General features: G+C 39.5%; 1 protein-coding gene and 1 long non-coding RNA gene across 3 annotated transcripts in view; both read left to right on the top strand.

Moving 5' to 3' along the window:
• The first annotated feature begins 307 nt into the window (after nucleotides 1-307).
• Nucleotides 308-5,530, top strand: LOC116797921. Its single transcript, XR_004360780.1, has 3 exons — nucleotides 308-318; nucleotides 2,509-2,512; nucleotides 5,387-5,530. It is a non-coding gene; the product is annotated as an uncharacterized LOC116797921 (long non-coding RNA).
• Nucleotides 5,531-16,318: 10,788 nt separating this feature from the next.
• Nucleotides 16,319-18,013, top strand: part of CAP2 (cyclase associated actin cytoskeleton regulatory protein 2) — a 67,465-nt gene continuing 65,770 nt past the window's right edge. The window contains exon 1 of one of the 2 annotated variants that reach the window (XM_032709483.1): nucleotides 16,319-16,435. The gene's annotated coding sequence lies outside the window, so the exon portion shown is untranslated. The remainder of the gene's footprint in view (nucleotides 16,436-18,013) is intronic. The other variant, XM_032709553.1, reaches the window with a different exon arrangement.

Here is an 18,013-nt window from a genome sequence, read left to right as displayed (position 1 = left end):
AAAAGGACTTCTGAATCTGTCTGCTCATTCTGAAGTCATTAGAGGGAGAAAGGAACTGTACCAAAAGGCTTTGAAAAACGCTTAGAGGAGCTTGCAGTTTGAATTTAAGAACAAATTAAGTCACCACAGTGATCAGGAGAGAAGCAAGCATAGAACTGGCAGATTAAAAAGTAGAGGAGAGGCTGGAAGAGACATTTTTAAACAGAATCACAGACACTTTCATACTGACTGAAAACAGTTTCCCTCTTAAAGGGTCTAGTGGTCTTCTCCACTGCACAGTGAAATTATGGAGAGCTCTCCAGATAACTTCAGAGGTCTGTACTGGGTCTTACAGTCTTGTCTTCAGATGAGATTATTTTAATAATCTGAATTATTAATTATTAATTAATAATCTGAAAACAGATGTTTTCAAATGCTCCTAAAGTCAGAACAGCTGTGAGAACTTTGCAAGGCGTGAGATTGTTACGAGACCTGAGAATAAAAATCCCAGGTTCCTTCACAGTTTGGTTTCTAATGTTTGCAAAATATTTCTCAGGAAAAAAGAGTAAGAATTTGAAAGTCAGCTCAGGAGATAAAGGAGAATCAAATTCCACAATTAACTAGGCCATCATCTAGCACACGTAATTCTCCGTTGCTGCCAAGTACTATCAATACTGTAAAAAGAACCCTATTAATAAGAAATGTTGTTATTTGGAATAGACTAAGTTGGGGTTGCCTAGTTCCAAAGAAACCAAATATACTGACCGTGACACAGCACTCTGAACTTTCCACATGAGATCACTAGATATCTTTGACAGTGAGAAATGAGAATGGGATTATATATTCAGTACACAAAATATAGAATCACTTTCTATATCTAGTGTTGCATCAAGTCAAATGGCAAAAATGGGATTAAGTACTTTCCTTCTTAAAAAATAATTTAAAAGACAACATGTCCTCTCATTCCTGCAATTAATTAGACAAGCCCTAGCAGATAATGCCAATGCTGTAATTGTCCATCTTACATTTTACCAGCACTGAATACTGTAGTCTGGCATAAAGCAGAATTTGTTTCTAATAGAGAAACTTGAGAGACATTTCCACAGGCTTAACTTTACTCTAGGGAGAAATCTCCCTAGTCCTGCTCTGTGGTCAAGAGACACATAAATCCTCTGAATTACTGTCAGGAGGAGCCTCTTTCTGCTGCTTGTAGAGGGATGCAAGGGGGACTAGCTCACCTAAGGTAAAGTTTGCTTCTGTAGTGTTATTTGCTTCTACGTAAAACATTTTCTGCTGGGTTTTTTTGTTCTTCAAACAGAAGTATAAGACAGAAATTGCCTAGCTTTGCCTCTCTGATTAACACTGAACTAAATCCTAAAGACAGTTCATAGAGACAGTCATAAAAGCAATTTAGCAACACAAGAAATTATGAATGTCTTGTATCAACAGCAATGATACTCTGCTGCTAACTCACAGGACAATCACTGTCAGCTTGAAAGATACACCCTTAACTATGATATTGAATATTGGCGGTAAGGAATAATCATGAGCATAGTCTGTGTTTAGTTTGGCCATTTGAAACCACTGGAATATATTCACAATATATGTCACCTAATTTCCATTTCAGAAAAATCAAGATTATTTTGTGAAAATTTTTATTTGAAATTATGAAAATGCCAGTTGTAAAAGCTGATGTCTCCAATAATTAGTTCTTGAAAGAAGAAAAAGAAATGTCTAAGAAGAAATAAAAAAAAGGGAAGGAACAGACAGAAAAACCACACTTTTCATTGTTTGAAACATTTTCTCTGGAAAAAATTGTTATATCAAAATTCTGTAAGTATGTAATCCAAATAAATGTTCTTTTATGAGGGTGAATGGAAGTGCACAATGGAAGTGCTTGGAGAGAACTGTATTTTTGATTTGGGTAATTTTCAAGGCTTTCTGTAAATCTAGTGTCAGCATTTAGTTAACAGAGCTGACAGAGCGAGGATGCTGCGCAATGTTTACATTACATGCAATACATTTGCCATGTAGCTTTTGCAAATGAACATTTGTAATTTTCTAAAAGCCACAGACTGTAAGTCAAGAACAGATGTCACAGACTTGAATCCCTACCATGGAGTACTAAGGTATGAAAGAATTAACCAAATATAGTAAAAAATATCACATAATTGCATATTGAATTTATCTCACATATGCTGTGGGATACCAAACATGTATGTAACGCATTCATTTTATGCATACAACATGTATTTCTTAGACACTGGTTATCTTCTTTTAATCAACAAATTCAGTGTCGAGACAAAGTTGCCTGTTTTCACTTACACACACAGCTGAACATAGTTATCTAAAACTCTTCTCTCCGTAGCCTTTTCTTCAACATTTCTGCTGTGTTTTGCTGCTCAGTCTGCCAGTTCTCTGATGATTTTTGCTCACTGTGGAGTCAATATACACGCATGCATCTATGTGTGGATTGAGAGCCAGACAACTCGTGGAACATAAAAGATGTGCTCACCAGGTAACTAACAGACAGGTAGGGTAACAGAGAGCTGCAAATGCAAACGCCTCACATGATTGTGTGCAGGAGGGGAGTTTCAAATAAACTCTGTATCCGTGGGGGTTTTATCCCTCCGTAGGTTCCACTGAGTTTGTGACATTCTGTTGTGGCTGTTATTCAAAAAAAAAAAAAACCAACACAAACCCTGCTAGAAGAATACAGACATTTTTCACATTCAAAAGAAGAACAGATTATTACAAGTTATTTCAAACTACTTGAGCTGGAATTACTGTGGTTTTAATGGCCATTTTTACCTAGCCAAGACAGTAGATCAATATAGTATGTCTGTTTGTTAAAAGACCTCAGATAAAAGAAGATAGCAGGCATTTTTTTAGAAAAAGGATGGGTTATTTAAGAAGTTGTGAAAAAGTGTAAAAACTTGTGGCATATAAGCAAAATTGTGCTAGAAAGCTTCATTTCTTCACTAAACTGCACCAGAATTTCAGAGCTGATCTGGGATTATGCTATAAAATCCAGCATTCCCTCAATTACTGAAACACATCGATTGTATAAATTTGAGCATTATGTTGTACATTACCACTAGTATCCCTCTCTTTTTTGGACAGCACAACAGATGTACTGTCAGTAGATACAACTCACAGAGCCAACCAAACTTTTGCTGCTACAACACATGTGGAGCTGGTAATGGCCAATACCACCTGATCCTGCATACCACCAGCCAAAATAGCCAGTGGTGCTGCCAGACTCAAAATATGTCACTATGTCCTTCTGATAATACAAAAGGACAGGAGTCCCACAAATTCAGATCATCCTTCTGAAACAGATGGAACTTGATGGGGAAATTATCACAAAATTTGATTTGAGTCAATTATGCCGACTGAATCATAACAAACCTAAACAGCCAATTGACGTATATTCCCCTGCCTTTTTGTCATAGACAGGAACAATCTATCTTTATTCACTGCATATATAGTTACTGGTATGCGGGTTTGATGACAAGTTATTCCTTAGAGCACATAGCAAATTCTAGGTGAATATATTTGTGCTAAACTGCAACACTGCAGAGCAATCTGAACCCAGAACGACAAGTATCACTTGCAAGTGCCAGTTGTCCTTATAAAGCCCAGTGCAAAGTTCAGCCATAGAGCTTTTGATCCACAGGATCTGGTCTGTGACTCACATAGGAATTTGACATATTCATATTTTACTTTGCTGTAAGTACCTTGATTGAGGTTTCTGAGGTTAAAAAAAAAAAATTAAGAGAGTAACAGACTGGCATTAGTCCATGATTCACTCATCCCTGTCAGCACCTCAGAACTCCCACTTCCCAATGCCATATCTGTGTTCAGTGTCTATTAGGGAGTCTGTGTGGGCATGACTGGACAATGACCTGACGATATTCAATATAGAAGCCACAGTTGATTGGCATATATTTATGCTACGGTAGTCACATAAATAAAGTATTAAATCCTTAGCAGCACACACATTCCTGGTTTCAGATTATATATCAGTGAAGTAACTGCATGAATGCTGGGTCAGATGTACAGTGACTATAAATCAGCAGATCTCTGCAGCTTTCTGAACAGGTCTGGAGATCTAGAAGAACTGACAATCTGACCTGAAACATGTAATAGGTAAAAACAACTGTTACAGGTAAGAATCCACTGTGGCAGGAAAGTTAGCAAAGAGACTACAAAAAGCCATTTTGAAACATGTTTAAACCACAGTTTTCTCCTATACTGCAGATTTCCTGCCACAATCCACTTCTAAAATATTAACGGAGAAATTTACATAATTGTCTCCAAAGATATATTGCCTGATTAATACTATCTGAAGACACAGTTCTTGCCCTGAACAGGTATTCTAATCTAAGATGCAAATGAACAGAGATAAAGGAAAATACATGAAAATATTGTACTGGATAAATTTAATACAATAAAATCTTCAAGTTTTGCAGTTTTTTGAGTATTAATGGCAACTTCTTGCTAAGAGAAGTTTGAATAAAGAGGATGGGAAGATCACACATTTGTTCTGGCCAAAATTTAATCTTGAGTCAAAACCAAAAAGCCTCAAGCCACTGTCAAAGCAAAGCTGTCACCCCAAGCCACTTCCAACTGTCAAAACATTTCTGTGACTGTGTTTAAAGTAACTGGTAATGGCCTGCCCAGATTTTGTACCCCAAAAATGTTCCCCTAAAATAAAGCAATTAACCCCCTCTGCTTAAAACTCTTTGGCATAGGAAATAATGAATTGACAATAATGAGGTATCAGTAATTAGGTTATTTCTGGATCCCAAGCTAATCCAAACTGTTGGAAGATCAGTCCCTAAGGTGCCAAATAAGTCCCACCTTTCTCAACTTTGAGAGAACAAAAGGAGAACAAGCATGAAAATGGAAGCGTGAGATTTGCACAGAACCAAATCCCATGAATGAATCTAGAAAATAATAAAAACCGTAAAAAATTGGAAATTATGTATAGAGAGCCACAGGGTGGATTTTAAGCACTTTCAATCCTAAGTTTACTTCCGTTTGCTGAAATCACTCTCACTTAGTATGAAACTTCTTTCAACACGCATATTGTGCCTGAAACAACAAAAAGCAGTAGCTTGGCCAAGTTTCCTAACAGATCTGGGGATAAGACCACAAAGCTTTAGTCTACAGGGAAAAGCAGTTGACTTGGCAAGTCTGTCTGTGGCATGCTGACCTTTCTTTCAGAAAAGGTCACCACGGAGTCAGGTTCCTGAACTTCCCAGGGATTCTGTAGCTCTAAAGCTAGGATCTTTTAGACTATGGCATCATGATAGCCTAAAGCAACATGAATTAATAAGCCTTTTTTTAAATTCCCACAAAACCTTTTCAGAAGTCTAGGAGCAATCAGGAGTGATACCAGTCCAGTTCTTGGTGATCAGCAACTGAGACATTGCTGAAAAGCACTGTAAGAACACATAAAACCATCTGCACGTAGGTGAAAGGCTGAAGGTTCCTGTGTCTGTGTGAGGAGGTCTGATTGTCTGATGTCTGCTCTGAGCACAATTATGGGAATTTAGCCTACAGTGCTACCAAGCTGCCTTCTTTTTGTTACATTCAATGCAGTGAAAAACAAACAAACAAAAAAGGCAGTGAATTTTTCCCCCAATGATTTTTAGTGTAAAAATAGCACACTACACACCTTGGACTGCAGGAATTAAGTTCTAAGCCATGGCAGATTCAAATAAATTGATTTGCTAAATGAATAAATAGAAACCCTTGAGTTACACACCATTCTAAGTACGAGAACGACTGACTGAAACAGGTTTAACTCTGATACTAGGTTAAATCTTAAATTAGGTGTGCAAAGCTTTTCTTTTTTTCAGGGTGTGGCTCACACATGGAACGAACAAACCAGTTTTTAAAGAGGTAAAACACCCACAATTAGAACGATGATTTTAAAGAATCATAGAATAACTCAGATACAGAGTTGTAGATGTTATAAGAAAATAATCACATTATTATTCATTCCAAAGGAGCGATAGCTGCTTACACTGCTGAACTGCATCATCATTCTTTTGGTTTAAATTATTTCAAATTTTCTAAAAAGTGCATTTATGTTATATACTTTATATAACTTCTTATCTTTGGTTTCTTTTTTTTAAAGATACATCTTTTAAATGGTTTAAATAAGGCAGAAGAAACTCCATGAAAGGACTCCCTTTCTGAAATGAAAAAGTTGCTCAGTTTTGAGGGAAAAAAATCATTTAGGCGCAGGTGGATTAGATGAACTCAAGAGGTACCTTCCAACATGAACAATTCTGTGATTCACTGAGAGGTGTTTTTATACATTATATGTTATATACCTTGTATATTATAGACACAATATTTTATTTATACATATTAAATATATTTATTTATATTAAACATACAGTATTTTATTAAGTATTGTGTAATTATTATACATTGTATTTATATATTCTATATTCTATGTATCATGCAAATCAAATAAAATTAAAGAACAGATAATGTGGTCCTTTCTCTTTAAATAAAGTTACAAACTAAAAAAAGTGTTAGCAAAGAAAAAGAGTAAGAGAGAAAAATAGATGTTTCTGTGTTCTTGATTATTTTTACAGCACACTCTGCAATTCAATGTGTATAGTGACAACAGAGAAGTAACTACTATGACTCTTAGTACTGCATTTCCTTATGCAAAATAGATCACTCATATGTGTCTATATCTACATATATATGACAAACCAATCCTAATATAATACTGGTTCATTTGTATTTATCATTCTGCATGCAACCACACCTTTCTACCTATTCTGAAGGTCACGAACACTGCATACGGGGGGGCTGGACACGGATTCCTAGCATCCAAAGATTTTGGAAAGAGAGACTGCAACTGCTTTCCAATCAAGTAATAACACCAGGCTGCACCTATTGCTGCTGGACAGAAACTGAGTAATCACACACCCTTCACAGGTGGAGGGTGGGAGGTGAAATCCACAGTCAGTGAATGAGGTTGCTGGGCAACACACACACACACACACACACACACACACACACACACACACACACACACACACACACACACACACACACACTCACACACACTCTCTCCCACACCGCAGCTGCTACTGCTGTTCCTGTTAATAGCCCTACCGTCTGAATGAGAAAGGCTTTCTACAAAGGTGAGCTGATTCAGCTGCACAAAGGTTTAAGGACAGTTTTACTAATTATTTGCTGAATTACAGATATCTTCCATTAAATAATGGCAGCAACTCAGTTGCCTTCAGCTGGAACAGGAGTGGACCCCTAAGAACTGCCACCTGCTCTCTTGAATCAATGACTAAACTTGTGCTGACTTCAATCACCCTAGAACAAACAGACCTTTAAACCTGAGGCTTTCCCCCAAACAAAAATGGACTCAAATCAGCAGCTGTTTTGCTCGGAAAGGCTCCTGTATGAACCTCCAATTGCTAAAAACAGCCCCATGACACACACAGATGCATATTGGCACTGCCCATCATCTGTCCAGTGTCTGTACTGACATGTGGTTTTGAAAAAGATCTAAACAACCCCGAGGAGCTGAGCTTTTGCTCATCATCTTCCTCCTGGAGAGTATCAGGAAACGTGAAGATATATGTGTATTTTCCCCTACACATGAAACTAATTGTTCTAAATCTTGTTATTTGTTGGCACCCAGCCAACAGTCAGAAACGTGACATGATAACTTTTAATCTAGGTTTTGCTTGTATTTTTGTACAACAGGAAAGAGGAAAAATGTAGTAACAAACATCAAAATAACTAATAAAATCAAAACAATAATAGTCCCTTCTGTTATGCTTTTCTTAATTGAACAGTAAATTACTACAGAAGGCATATAACCTGTGTCTCACAAAAATCAGGGCAATCAATGAACAAATCAACCTCAACCAACTCCCATATGTGAAGCACATCAGATCTCTAGCAAATTTGTTAAATAACACTAAAAAAAACGGTTTCAGGAAGATCTGATATGAATACTGTGAAGATTCCTGGGAAATATGCACTTCAGAAATATTTAAATTCCATTATGACATTAACACTGGTGAACCATTATAAATACTTATGAATGACTAGGGAAGGGGATTACATGTGTTGCTCACCACAACTGGTGATGTAGATCGGCCTATGGTTCCGAGAATGTTAATGTGGGGACCATTTTATATTTTGCTTCCCCAAAAGACTTTACTCCATTGTTCCTCTAACACAGTTTATTTCCCTTTTATTAAGTGCTACGCAAAAGAACTTACAACATTTCATTCCTTGCTACTGCTGAAATGCAACCCCTGAAGGCCCCCAACTTTGCTGATCTCTAAAGTACCTCACAGGAGGTGACAGAAGCCATGGACAAAAACCACACAACCATGCTGAGGCAACCAACCACAGGGAAGCAAAACTGGTTTGGCTGATTACCATGGGCCTAATGAAGCTGGTGGCTGGGAGTGGCTGACATTTCAGGATTGGTCAGCTCAGATACACAGAACAACCTTTTATATGCTGTGGCACAGGTAAGTGCCCTCAATACTGGTCTGACTTTGTAAACACATTCTTCATGGCAATACACAACTACTTGGGGTTATTACCATTTGGCATTTTATAAATACCACAAGACACACAGCTTTGATACTTTATACACACTTTTCACAAGCTGCAATGCCTGAGTGTATCTTACACTAGGGAAATGAGTTGGAGCTGCCTAAAACAATGATTTGGAGATACCCCAGCTCAGCAGCTGGGCAGTAGAGGTAGATGACCTCTACAGAACAAGATGGAGCTGAACCTCACTGGGATGCTGAAAGATCTCTCACTAATCTGAGATGTACATCAAATAAATAACAGTAATCTAATTAAAGACCTTACAATCATTTGTAGGCTACAGATCGTCTGTGAAAGTGCTTTTAGGTTCTTTCCTTTGCATCTAAAATCTTTTTATTTTAACCTAATAGGATATATAGGAACTTATATTAAAAGCTCTTTTATCAACTATTTGTTTCCCAAATATTATAAATTGCATAGTATTTACAGTTGAATTTATATCATACTGTAAGCATTTCTTTTTCCCTTCAAATCCTACATAAATTGCTAGCCTTATTTACTCAAGGCTAAATATCAAATCTTCAGCATATTTATCTTTTATACTCCTTTTTGCATACTCTGAGATACATCAGTTATAATAGTGGAAATCTGTATACAACCAATAGTATTGTTTCAGAGGTACTGATGTAACTGAACTAGAACAAAAACGGAAGTTCTTATTTATACCAAGGCTTTATGTATTTTTAATGTTCATGGTCTAATTCATAAATCAGCCTTAGAGTGTTGTTTTCCTTTCTTTTCCTTTATGAAGTTACAAGAATGGCACATTTGATGGGGGATTAAAAGAGAACTCCAAGATGAATTATTCAGGAGAGCAAACAATATTCTTTTCTAAAGAAAATTACAGCTTTTAGAAATACAATGCAGTATGTGCAGAGCCTGTGTAAAAACAGGAAAGCAAGAAAATAAGAATGAAATAAATGACTAGTTTTGAAACAAAAATATTATTTCTGATACCGAAACGATTGGCCTATATTTACTCAAGTGAAACATGAATTCAGACACGTAGGGTGAAATGCTGACCCTGTTAGTCAGTGACAAAACACTTACTGACTTGAGGGGGACCAGGATTTCACCCCATCAGTGTGAAATATTTATAGTTACTTCTAACCCATTTTAGGCATTAAATTGAATAAATTTTGTTACTTTTCTTTATGTTTTGTTACTTTTCTTTGCTCCTTCTTTTTGGGAAAAAAATGGGAACATAAGGTGGCTATTTGGACCAGATGATCGTTGTAGGTCCCTTGCAACTGAAATAATTCTACTTTCTATTCTATTCTATTCTATTCTATTCCTTGAGTTTATTTATCCTAAAACCTGTTTTGGCTTTATACTTTCAAAGTTCTTATGAAAGAACAAACTCTTCTCTACTCAACAGAGGAATTCCTTTTGCCACAGATGCATGGGAAAATCGTGTTAAGAACGATAGATTTCAGAGAAGGGGTCTGGTCTTTAAAAGCTCTCAGAATATTACAAAATAAAAAGATGCCACTCCATATAAAAGCTAGAGTAAATGACTGTGCTAGGCTCTGTGCTGCTGTGCCTGATCAGCTCCTTGCATCTAATCTAGATAGCCATAAATTGTAAAATAATAATTCAGGCTGACAAAACTGCATATTAATATAAGTAATGTACTGTACCTAAGGATCCTTGCCAGCAGTCTCATTTTGCAGGAGGATATAAAACTGAGATATCCTTGCTCTTCAAGTCCTTGGTTGAGGGAGAGGTTGAGGAAGCAGAAGAAAATTCACATCTCTGTCGCCCCTGGCATTCCAGTTCTATATTGGAAAATCATAAATCACCTCAGATTTTTTTCAAGAACTAGGTAAAATATTTCAAACACTCACATTCAAAACTTGTGGTTTTGCTCGCTCTACTCCATATTAGGCTATTAAGTGTATTTACAGAAGATACCTGTCAAGAGCTAAAAGGGTCCTTACTGGACCAGACCAAGCACAGTGACCATGCCCAGGTAAAGGTCTTTATTTTCTGCCTGAATGAACTGATCTGACAGAGACTGAGTGCTTTTCTTGCTTTCCCCTCACCCATACAGCACAAAGGAGCTTGGAGGTGGACAAAACCAGCTAGGTACTGCATTGGCAGAAGGGGGTAGCAAATGTCACCCAGTAGCTAATTAACTGTTGTGAAAGAACAGAGGAATTATGTCTCTAAGGCAGTTTTTCTTTGACTTACTCAGCCTGCGACGACCACAATTGGGGTTACACTACTTATGAACCACTGTTTGAATAAGGGCACAGTCTATTTAAAGGCTTGGAACAACACTAAGTGTATAACTGTCAGAACACATATTGGTTATCTGCCCACATTACTATTTTATCAGTTAATGTCATTTTGCCACACATTTTGCACAATTTGGTGTTTTCTTTATAGCACCATTTCCTAGAATCAGATGATTCTGTAATTATTAAAAAAAAAAGTTTCTAGCCCAGTGGTTTGCATAGTAAACCTTTCATTTATTAACTAAAAGAATCTCAAATATCCCCAGATTTTAGGAAAAGAAAATCTAATTTTCTGTGTCTGGATTTTTCCATACTTTTGCTGCACCAGCTGTCTGGGCTTTCCTGTGCAACAAGGATGTTGATCTCAGGGAATCATCTGTAAGTCTTCCCAGGGAAAAGTTTAGAGCTGGCTCTATGCTTTCTATCTCTAGGAGATGAAAAAAAAATTGCAATCTGGATTCACTGGGAAAAAAGAAGCCATGGCAGAACCTCCTCAGCAACTAAATGAGGGATTTTAACTGCAAGTAGTACATGGAGAGGACTGATGCATTTTACTGATGATGTAGACACAGCGAGTCTTGACAAGCTCTGATCATGACAGTGATGCCACCATACACATAGTGATGAAAGAAACACAGCAGCAGACAACGAGAAGAAGAATGTCGGCAGCCACAAGAAAACACAGATTAAAACACCAGAGTTCCATATCTGACCCATCCACACATTCTGAAAGTGACTGGAGCTGGTGCTAAGGACGGCAGAACATTTTGAATGAGTCAAAGAAGCTGTGGCATGAAGAAGACCCCAAAACATTTTTAGTTGGTTTTGACTTTTGGCAGTATTTGGATACGCTTGCATTTTCCTCAGACACAGATGGGTTACAAAGCACCGACAATGACAAGGTGGAGAGCATAGACATTTAACCAGCTGCAATTATCCTACTAAGATGCTTCATAGCTCACATCTGGAGCTGGAACAGTGACCTAGCATCATGGTAAAGCTGTCCTGAAACTCTGTCAAAGCAGAACTGTGTACTCAACTACTAAGCTGGAAGCAGTACCTCACATAGTTTAGCTGTACCGGTGCATCATTAGAGAACACTGCCAGTCTCTCTTAAAGGATCCCTGCAGCCTCGATTGAAAGAAAGGTGCAAACAGAGACAGGAATGCTAAAGATTCTAAAACAGGAAAACTAACATTGACCAATGAGTAAGACTTTGTCATTCCTTTTGACTACTGTTTCCATAGGTTTCATACACAGCAAAAGAGTAGTTTAAGGTGGCACAATAACTCTACACTCACACACTTGGAAAATCTGCTTTCCTTGCTCTCTCAGTCAAATCATCCTCACTGAAAGTTCCTTGCAAATTTCTGCCTATAATTAAATGAAAACCACAAAACTCCATTTGAAATCCATATCAAAATGCAGTACTGTACAAAACAGGATATTTAGCAAAAATACAACATAAGCCTGTATCCCATGATAATCAATAGGTAGTGCCATGTTAACACATAGCAGAACTGAGGTCCAGTATTCACTGAGTGGCTTTCCCAAAACATCTACAGAACTGAATTAAACCACAAAACTAACATTAGTAAAAGTAGTCACAAAGATTAGTATTTGTGAGATCAGAACAATTTCCCCTTGGACCCAGCAAAGCCCTTAAACATATCCTGAATTATAAACAAATGAGTAATACCATCCCTATGCGACAAGCTGCTTAAATACAATGGCAATGCTTAAGTGTTCTGCTACACAGGGATGCCATTACTCACATACTTAATGATAAGCACATGCTTATTACTTAACTTTTTATGTTGCCATGCCTAAAAATAAGCATACAACTAATTAATGTACAATTATGAGAGTCCACACCCCCAGATCTTACTGCATAAAAGAGAAGAGAATACAGAGAAGAGATAAAAAAGCAGTAGAGTCACATCTTTGAAATTAAATGTAAATTGAATCTGCCTGAATATTTTACAGGTGATCAGTTTGTATGATGACAGATTCAGCCTTATTTCACACTAGCTTGAAAGAGGAAAAATAGTCCACTTCTTTGGCCTAGTCTTCCCTTTTTTTTCCCTGCGTGTTTCGACACTTGATCTGTACAAGATATCCACAAAGTGCTCTTCACAGATGCATTTTGTTAATTAGCTATATGCTGTTTTTCAAAATCTGTAGACTAAACAGCAGATTTGGTACGCAAAAGGCATCTTGACATGTCCTGAGTGCACTCCAATATTATTTAAGCAGATGTAGCAAGTCACACTACCAAGATTTTCACGATATTCCAATTTATTTTCACATCAGTAACTGCTTCTGCAATTTTAATTTGTATTAATATTTTCTGCATTGTCCCGGCAAAGACAGACTTAATGAAATCAAGGAAATGAGCAAAAATATTTGTGGTTTTCTCCGGACTCGTCTATGAAATATTTAGATGCAACTTTCTTCAGCAGGGAAATTTTACAGTCATATACATTGAAAGTCCATTTTCAACATAACTAGGAAAGCAGGAATTAACATTTTCAAGTTTTTGCCTGTGAAAAAAACATGTATGCAAATAAAAGATGCACCAGAGTATTTTCTTCTAAGTAGGTTACAATGTTGTCACTCTACAGAGATTTTGATAGCCTATCTCTACAGTCTCTGATCTGTACTTTGGGATCACTGCACAACTTTAGAAATACAGTCTTCTATAAAAGGGAATAAAACATGCCAGCCTTGGCACAGATTGTCTGCAGCAGCAAAGTCAGTAAGTAAAATGAAAAAAAAATCATAAAGTTATATTAAATGCAATACACTAGGCTTCATTTTAATGTAGCCCCCTGCAAGAGGGCTATTACTGCACCTCTTGCTTAAGAAGAGCTCCTCACAATTTCAGGAGGACTAGAGCATAAATTAGAATTTTAAGGGTTTTTTTCAGTGTTTCAATCCTGAAGTTGGTGACCCTGTCCCCACTAGAAAAAGTATACAGATAATCACTATGTACTTTCTGCATATAAATCTAAGCCAATACACAAATGTGTTGTTAGACTGAGGGCAAAATGCTCAGCCCTAAACTCTGATCTTCCAGTCATTCCTTGCTCAGTGTTTCACTTGATGCCAGTTCCAATGCCACTTCCAAAACTTATTCTTTATTGCTGTTCAAGCCTTTTTCCTTGATGGGATGAAAGAATAGCATATCATCTAGTCCATATTTTTGCACATACAATATTTTGCAAAGTCCAAAATTTGTATATCTTTCGTTTGTTTCTTCTCTTTGGGGGGATGTTGCTCAGCCTGTATTAATAACTACAAAGTTCCTTCTAGAACTGGCCTTTCAGATTACCTTTCTTTATTATAGAAACTGCAAGGCTTTCTTCTCTAATATTTTCAGGCAGTACATCTTATATCTTTGCTTGCCACTGGGTTTCCTCCATATTATAAGATCGCTTTAGAGTTCCTGAATCTCCCCTTTTTTCCTTCTGACTAAATGTATTAGTTCTTTTTGTTCCCTTTACCTTAGTCTTTCAAGTTTGCCAAAATTCTCCTGGGGACAAGAAAAAAGAACTCACTTGTTTTTGTGAAGAAAGGACTAGAATACAAGAGAGAAGATGGATTACAGACATGTTTCAGACGTGTAGGGCATCTGCTGGTTTGGTAGCCTCATAGGACTTTCCACGGAAAGGAATTACCCAGTAGTTTCTCCTTCTTTTCCACATGCCTGTTATGTAAAAGGATGATGTGGAGTGCTTGACTGAGCTCTTACACTAAGAGCTTATGAAACTTTTCCTCACTTAACTACACTGCATTTTTTCAAATTAAATTGATATTCTACAGAAAGTCTACTGCATTTATCATCCTAAACTTTCAGCCTATCATGCTGACACTGCACAGGTGTTGGGATTTTTTTCTTCTGAGTTGTAAGGAATATAGAATTTGGGCTTTAATCTAAGCGTACTAGATTTGCCATTTCTTAAGCCTTTGGGGTTTTTTTTTTCCCAGAATGAGATCTTCTGGGCTTGTTTCTTGCTTCTCTTAAGTGTCTATGTTCTGTGCATTTTTTCAGTCAGGTTTTCAATTCCATACAACCTTTTCCTTCTTGGAAGTTTCAACTAGACCCTCTGGTTTAAAACTTGTGCTGTTCTGTTGATTTCATCTGGCTGTTTATACATGCCAAGGAGAAGCAGTTCATTTCACTGCATACAGGAAACTGCGCCCGTAATTCTTTTGCAATTTCCAATGCCAATGACATTGTCTGCACTAGTGAGTTTGAATCCTAGACAGATCCTTGGAGTCTGCTTGCTTTTGCTTAATGCTGACTTTAGGCATGTGAGGTCTGTGAGCTCCTGTTAACTATGGCATTCTTGTTAAAATATGACTTTCCTCAGCCCACATGTAACTGCTGCACAATTAAAACAAATCCTTATGTTCCATATTTTATAGTGGTGTTGTCAAACCACCAGATATGAAACACAAAGTCTTCTAAAATAAGCTATATATTTGATAGAGAAATGTGCTACCAATTTTTGCGCAGCCACATGGTTGACTTGAAAAATGTATGTGGGCTTTTTTATTATCACTAACTAATGAATTCTTCTTCCATTCAAGAACAAACTGTTCCTTTAGAGGCTGTGAATTCATAGTCTTCTCCCAAGACTTCCGTGCAGAAAGCCAGCTCATTTGATACAAGGAGGTGAAGCAGATTTCAGGAGGATGATCAGATGTCCCTTGGGACCATGTGGTGACAAGCACTGCACAAGTGCAAAACGTGTGCTCCCCGTTGGCCAGGGGTACTGACTGGTGTGAAGCCCACAGGGTCTGACAAACGAGGCCTAGGCGTGAAGGTTTGCCTGCTGGGAGAAGTCCTGATTTCATGGCCGTATTGAATGAAGGCATCAGCCCCACCATGGGCCCAGCTACAGCAGCGGTCAGGCTGGCACAGTTAGTCCGGCCCAGAGTAGGCAACATCCTGGTGTACGTGAGGCTGCCCTCAGCCTCCCCTGCCATGTGAGGTGAGGAGTCTGATGGTTTCCACACGGGCCTCGCTCTCCTTTCCCAGCGTCGACCGGGCCAGCGTGGTGTGGTATGCTCACTTCCCACTCTCCCAAGCTGTGCTCGATGGGCAAGCAAGGCCACCGTGCCAGCGGCCGTGGGTGCCCCTGCCCTGGGTACCAGCGCTCTCCCCTGCTCCTTGCATGATGCTCCACCACTGCCATTTTCCCAGACTCCCATCCGCCGCCGTGAGACACCTCTCTCTCTCTCTCTCTCTCTCCATTTTCACACTCCACCCACTTTTTGCTTGCTTTCTCCATCTCTGTCACCGTCTCTCTCCCCTTCTGGACTTGTCTTTATTTGGCACTCCCGGAAGCTGCAGGGCATTGCTCTCCCTGCCTGCCCGGGCAGCTGATGTGACTGACTGACACCGGCTCCCGCTGAGGAGGAGGAGGAGGAGGAAAAGAAGGAGAAGGAGGAGGAGGAGGAGGAGGAGGAGGGAGAGCAGCGGCGTGGCGAGGGAGGGGGGGGAGCGAGTGACCGGCCGCGGATTTTCATTGCAGAGAGGAGGGGGGAAAAAAAGGCCACGCGGGTCATCAAAACAGGTAACTCAAGAGCAGGCGGCGGCGGGAGGGGCGGGATGCGGGGAGCGGCCCGACCTCTCCGGCCCCGGGCAGGCGCGGCCGGGGCCGTGTCTGCGCTCCCGCGGCGGCAGCAGCAGCGGACATCTTGGGGATGGGGGACAGTACTGAGGGGACAGCTTCGGGCTCGGCCGGGGGCTGCAGAGCTGCAGCGTAATTCCTTGGGCGGGCAGTGCCCCGGGCGCTATGTGGGTCAGGGACCCCGCGCTGCCCTTCGACTTCCCTCCTGTCACCTGCGCCAGGCTGCGCACGGAAAGCGTCCCCCTCCCTCCCTCCGATCCCCAGGGTGATAAGTGGGGAGGAAGTAATCTGGCCGGGGAGCAGGGAGACCCGAGCGAAATACCACGGCAGATGAGGGATCCTCTTTGGGGCTGAAGTCAGACTTCCTCCGCCGAGCCCCTGGTCAGCGCCGTGAACGACTCCGGGGTGCTTTGGGCCCCCGCCCCGAGTCCCGGCAAGCCGGCTTTCCGACGGGCTATTAAAAATTTCCTCGGCTTGTTTATGCGGACCTGGCTGTCAAGCTGTGCTGGTCTTGAACTCTCTTAATCAGCGTAAGATGATCTAATTCTGAGGGAGGTGGCTGTAGTGCCCGTGGGTAGCCGGGCGCCGAGTCCTTGGATCCCCCCGCCCTTGGAGCTAGGGGTGTGCGTGGGGTGGAGGTGACAGAGGAGCCCACAGGTTTAGCCCAGAGGAGAGGGTTAAATAGCATCTTAGGGTGAGAGATGGGAAGGCATAATATGTACCTTTACATAGAAATATATGAAGGATACTTGAAATACAAGGCGGAGTTCAGAGCGAGCAGGAGGAAGGCAGAAATGAAGGACCGTGAAGCCGAGATCCTGCATTTTGCAGGGACTTGACATCTGAAGGAGAACTACCCCGGAGACACAGCCAGCACAAAGACGAGGAGAATTTATGACCCCACCTAAAAATGTGCTGTCTGTCCTTTGTTTTGGGGATTGTTGTAGATTTGTATCTTAGCATTACAGGATCAACAGTGAGAATTTTTATCAAGTAAAATTCAGATTTCATAATGTGCAGGAGCAATCTTAAAAACAAAGACCATCCGAGGAAGAAAGCTTTTTTTATATGCCTTACCTGAACGTGTTTGTTTTCTAGTGATGGAAAAATGTAGCCAGAAAAAAAATCTGCACAGAGGCCTGTCCATTAGGAAATAGTTGGAAGGGATCTGTTTAGCAGGGGGGCAGGGTGGGATAAAGCAGCAGATATTTATCAAGTTATTTCTAAGCCAGGCAAAAGTGGCAATGGTTTATGGACTACTATGTTTCATTGCTCTGTGAAATTGTAATCAGAAAACTCATCCTGCTTCAGAAATGTAACTTTAAAAATTATTAAAAATAGCAAAGTGGTAGATAAAATGAATTAAAACTCAATACAGTACTCTCAAAGCTGGCCTTTTAAGACATTCCTGTGAGTCAGATATCCTAATTTTTATGGAATTTTTTATCCCAGCATTTCCGTTTAATTACTTATTATGCAAATGATAATAAACTTTTTTCTGGTTCTATGCATTTGCAGCAC

The sequence above is a fragment of the Chiroxiphia lanceolata genome, chromosome 1 (genome assembly GCF_009829145.1).
Source record: "Chiroxiphia lanceolata isolate bChiLan1 chromosome 1, bChiLan1.pri, whole genome shotgun sequence".
Classification (NCBI taxonomy): Eukaryota; Metazoa; Chordata; class Aves; order Passeriformes; family Pipridae; genus Chiroxiphia; species Chiroxiphia lanceolata.
The sequence above is the reverse complement of the archived record's forward strand: the minus strand, read 5'-3'. Positions and strand labels throughout refer to the sequence as shown.